The sequence below is a fragment of the Formica exsecta genome, unplaced genomic scaffold (genome assembly GCF_003651465.1).
Source record: "Formica exsecta isolate Colony F162 unplaced genomic scaffold, ASM365146v1 scaffold155, whole genome shotgun sequence".
Lineage (NCBI taxonomy): Eukaryota > Metazoa > Arthropoda > Insecta > Hymenoptera > Formicidae > Formica > Formica exsecta.
Genome location: NW_021848872.1, coordinates 589,200 through 594,719, shown reverse-complemented (window position 1 = coordinate 594,719; position 5,520 = coordinate 589,200). Strand labels below are relative to the sequence as shown.

Here is a 5,520-nt window from a genome sequence, read left to right as displayed (position 1 = left end):
TATATATATACACCCAGCTATACTCCATATTCAACCTGAATGCACTCGTCTCTTTCCCGTTCTGCTTCCTGCTCCTACTATTTGGCCCGGCGTTGCTTTTTTCCCTCTTAGCAGTCAATATTCTCACGATATCGTGGCCATAGAGCGGCGTAATAACGATAAGAGCATTTGGACTTTTAAAAAAAATTATTGCACTGTTTTTCGATGCGGTCGAAAGAGTTTGTCGAAAGAAAATCTTTAAAGAATAAAACGTCGAGAAGCAATTTATTTTCGTGGCAACAATACATAAATATTTCATGTTATTTCCATGACTTGCATAACGTATTGTACACTAGAAAGTACTCGATACATATGTTAATATATGCATGCATTCCATCGGTTTTCCCAAGATGGTTGAGTATATCGCACGTTATGTAACAGCATAAGTTAGCGAACGATCAAGTTAATCCGTCTTTGTCATTACGGTAAGACCGGTGTGAGACATTACTTTGAACGACAAAAGTTTACTATGTAACTAACGTGTCGGCGTAACGTCCGTCAGCTAAGAGCCCACGTACCGCCATCGTCGCGGTTTAATTTTGGAAACAAGGCGGAGCTTTTCGGCGCGAGATCGAGCGAGAAGTACGAAGGCGAGACGATGGCGGCGGTAATGAGGAGAAATGTTTGCGCTCTGCTACCCTAAAACCTGAAAGGGTTCTCCTGTAGAGTAGACGGCCTACGGTATGAGTATTTCGACCCTGGAGGGGATCGTATCTTTTTCTCGTCCCACGTAGCTTCGTGCGATTCATCGCCATGGTACTTTCGGCTCTCTTCGAGTAAGCGATAGCGGAAGAGCTTCGTCTGCTCTCTTCTTCGGATGAACGAAACTGAGTCTGGTCTGATACTCTCCTTTTGAGCACACCTGGAGATTGAATCGGGGTACACGAACGGTACACGATAATCCCTGCTTGCTTTGTCCATTTGACGATCGATTGGCGGAGATCGTGACTAGCAGAGCGCACGCATAGTCTTCCAGACAAGTGATCCGTCCAATAGTGTGAACGCCATTTCTCTGAGAGGCACTGTTGCGTATCATCGAGCACGCGATTGTATAACATGTAATATGCAACATGTTATATACTCATAGTGAATCTGATATCTCTTTGTCCCGCCGCTATTTATTCATGTTTGCATTTCCTTTGTTGCAGGTGGTGAGTAGACAAGAATCGTGTATGTACTCCCGATAACATCCCGACGCGACGTTCGGTGAGTACAGACATTTCGCGAGATGATTTAGAGCTGCGTTCGCAGCTTTATGCTTGGAAATCAGTGGCGAAGGTAAATTGGTTGGCTCGCGCGATTAATCAAGAACTAAATTAAGCAAAAGAAATTTTCTTTCCGTTTTTCCGCCGGGAAACGAGGTCGACATGTGGAGAGAATTGACCTTTGCGTCGTCAATAACGACAATTTCTTGCGAACTTTTCGCCTCTATATCTTCCGGCATATTCAATTAGAGTCGAGCAATATTTTCTAGCTGAATTAAGCTCGCGAAAATGAACATTTGACAAATCGCGGAAAGTTTACGATATTCATGTTTGCATTTCCTTTGTTGCAGGTGGTGAGTAGACAAGAATCGTGTATGTACTCCCGATAACATCCCGACGCGACGTTCGGTGAGTACAGACATTTCGCGAGATGATTTAGAGCTGCGTTCGCAGCTTTATGCTTGGAAATCAGTGGCGAAGGTAAATTGGTTGGCTCGCGCGATTAATCAAGAACTAAATTAAGCAAAAGAAATTTTCTTTCCGTTTTTCCGCCGGGAAACGAGGTCGACATGTGGAGAGAATTGACCTTTGCGTCGTCAATAACGACAATTTCTTGCGAACTTTTCGCCTCTATATCTTCCGGCATATTCAATTAGAGTCGAGCAATATTTTCTAACTGAATTAAGCTCGTGAAAATGAACATTTGACAAATCGCGGAAAGTTTACGATATTTTTTTTTTTTTTTTTACAGTTTGCTCGAGATTTACTACCGTAACTTTGTTTTACAAAATCTCGAATGTATCGCTTCGGGGTATAATAATTTATGTCTAATTAGAGATTTATCGCTTCGCGAGCGCGGCACATGCGTGGTGGATTTCTCGATAATAATCTCTCAGAGTGCGATCGATTACGGTCCAGATTACTCAGGTGCCCGGTGCATTGATCAAAGCGGGATTCACACACATCAAGATACTCTAATTGGCACGCGCATGCTTTGCCGGGAATTTGATTTGCTTTCCGTTTGCTGGGGATCCGCAGATTGACCTCGGCAATATTGCGATCTGTATATTTCGGCGGGCTCAAAGAAGATGCGAAGCAAGCAAACCTAAGTCGGTAGACGATCGTATGAATATCCATATGTGAGATTATTGCAGTTTGAGATACACACTATTCAGTTTTGCCCAAGTTACCGACAACATCACATACTGGCGAATAAATATGAACATGATCAAACACATCTACAAGAGATTAAATATTTTAATGAATAAAGTTATACGTATCGTTTTTTTATGTGTTTTTTGCAAATATTATTTTAGTTAGTTTAGCCAGTTGGTCGCTAAAGAGGAATGTGATTATGATTATAAATAGTTTCGAATTTTTTATCGGTGGTAATAATAACTCAGGCAATTTTCAAAACGGGGAGCTCTAAACAACAAAATAAATATTTAAATTCTTTGTATGCATTTATCGAGACTATCTTCGAAAGAACTCAGGCAAGAACGCAGAAGTCATTATCGATATGTCGTTTTATCTATAGAACACGGAGATTATCGAAAACTTTAAGCCGACGCATCGAAAAATGGCCGAAGAAAAAAGTATCGATAATTGCAGGCAAATTGGCTGCTGTCTCGTGATCTCTTAGTCGAGAACCTGTCGACTTTATCGGCCGCGGATTTCAACGGTGGCGCGTCACAGCGCTTCGACGAGAGATAAGCCATCAGTGTCAGTTTCAGAGATCTGAAAGCGTTCGCTCGACAGTTACGTTAAAACGGGTTGATATCTATCGCCCTACATGGTCGAATGTCCTGCCAGGACTTTGTGATGCCCATCACGGAAGAGTCATACATGTCAGCGGCATGCCCGGCGCGGCACTGCACGCGCATCGCAGATAACTCATATCCATCTATATTAATTCCCGGCGGTGCATGCGCGCCCTCGGAAATTAAATGGCGTCTTTACGTCCCGGGTGGGCTCCGATTCATATCGATCTAGGATATCCAACCGCTATCTGAGCCTCGACATAAGCGCGCTTGTGTCGTGTACCTCTGTTGTGATGTTGCTTTGCGGGTCCTGTGGGAAGGCTTTCGCGCATTGCTCCGGGTAATTCCAGATAATTGAATATTACTCCTGTCGTTACTGAGCCTGATCATGACTCGCGTTTGAATAATTCTTTAGTGATGGATTTATACCGTTCGTCATATAATTATTTCATGTTACAATTTTCAATTAACGTTAGATTTTGTCACAAGTAGCGCTTTCTACTATTACTCGCATGCATTGAATCTGCAATGAATGTTTTTTTCCATAGAATCACAAACGACGATATGATGCAGTCGATACGATGCAGTCGTCATTGCTACAAGTCTACATTTCTTGCGCGTGTATCATTGCGTGTTTCATAATTTACTGCTATTTTATATTGTCCCGTCGTGGAGTGCTCGTGCCAATCGGCGTACAGAAATCTGTCTACATTTTAATATATCACAATATATAGATGGGGGATTGAGTATTTTTATAAATATTTAAATTCTTTGTATGCATTTATCGAGACTATCTTCGAAAGAACTCAGGCAAGAACGCAGAAGTCATTATCGATATGTCGTTTTATCTATAGAACACGGAGATTATCGAAAACTTTAAGCCGACGCATCGAAAAATGGCCGAAGAAAAAAGTATCGATAATTGCAGGCAAATTGGCTGCTGTCTCGTGATCTCTTAGTCGAGAACCTGTCGACTTTATCGGCCGCGGATTTCAACGGTGGCGCGTCACAGCGCTTCGACGAGAGATAAGCCATCAGTGTCAGTTTCAGAGATCTGAAAGCGTTCGCTCGACAGTTACGTTAAAACGGGTTGATATCTATCGCCCTACATGGTCGAATGTCCTGCCAGGACTTTGTGATGCCCATCACGGAAGAGTCATACATGTCAGCGGCATGCCCGGCGCGGCACTGCACGCGCATCGCAGATAACTCATATCCATCTATATTAATTCCCGGCGGTGCATGCGCGCCCTCGGAAATTAAATGGCGTCTTTACGTCCCGGGTGGGCTCCGATTCATATCGATCTAGGATATCCAACCGCTATCTGAGCCTCGACATAAGCGCGCTTGTGTCGTGTACCTCTGTTGTGATGTTGCTTTGCGGGTCCTGTGGGAAGGCTTTCGCGCATTGCTCCGGGTAATTCCAGATAATTGAATATTACTCCTGTCGTTACTGAGCCTGATCATGACTCGCGTTTGAATAATTCTTTAGTGATGGATTTATACCGTTCGTCATATAATTATTTCATGTTACAATTTTCAATTAACGTTAGATTTTGTCACAAGTAGCGCTTTCTACTATTACTCGCATGCATTGAATCTGCAATGAATGTTTTTTTCCATAGAATCACAAACGACGATATGATGCAGTCGATACGATGCAGTCGTCATTGCTACAAGTCTACATTTCTTGCGCGTGTATCATTGCGTGTTTCATAATTTACTGCTATTTTATATTGTCCCGTCGTGGAGTGCTCGTGCCAATCGGCGTACAGAAATCTGTCTACATTTTAATATATCACAATATATAGATGGGGGATTGAGTATTTTTATATACCGAAGATAAAAGCAACTTAGTTAGAAACACGCATAGAAATACGTATGTAGCGAATGCTACTCTTGCTATATATAGCGATAAAAGCAGAAAACTTTCTTGCCTTATTGGATAAGAGAAACACAAGTTGTGCCCAGCTAATAATTTTTAAAATGTCGCGTTTTGAAATGTCGTTGAAATTTAAGATATGAGACTCATGTTGAAAATTTGCACGCTAGAAAAATTATACAATGTAGCTCGTAAGGTTTGCATTAAACTTCAAACACGTACGTTTCATGCATTTTTCCTGTATTTTTTTTATACGCATACTTCTCTAGAATGTAATATTTACACCTAGTGAAAAATTTTTCGTCAAGCGCAGGCAATAAATTTTCATTTACTTTGCTCACATACTTTTCGTCCTTTCATCGCTGCAGAGACAGAAACAGCCTGCGGAGTAATCAAACAATCGCGTGACTTTATTCGCCGACTGCTCAGTTTTTATTATCTATAAAAGCCGTTACGAGCCTGGAATTTTTGATCGAAGTCCCCGGCCAAATGACGAGGGAAAGACGGACATTTCTGCCCGTGTTACTTTAACCCCGTCTGATTGTCGGCAGTGCCGTACGAGGCTCGATCATCTCCCGGTACCCCTCCCTGTCGTCGTCACGCGACGTATAGTTGGGTTTGCGTGCGGACACGA

At 42.3% G+C, this 5,520-nt stretch overlaps 1 protein-coding gene across 3 annotated transcripts in view; it reads left to right on the top strand.

Annotated features, from left to right (window-relative positions):
* The window catches only part of LOC115233019 (semaphorin-2A), a 367,181-nt gene that overhangs the window by 140,498 nt on the left and 221,163 nt on the right, over positions 1 to 5,520 (top strand). The window contains exon 1 of one of the 3 annotated variants that reach the window (XM_029803232.1): positions 1,614 to 1,652. The exons of the other annotated variants lie outside the window; for them this stretch is intronic. The gene's annotated coding sequence lies outside the window, so the exon portion shown is untranslated. Of the gene's footprint in view, positions 1 to 1,613; positions 1,653 to 5,520 lie in introns of those variants that run through there. 3 annotated transcript variants of the gene reach the window in all.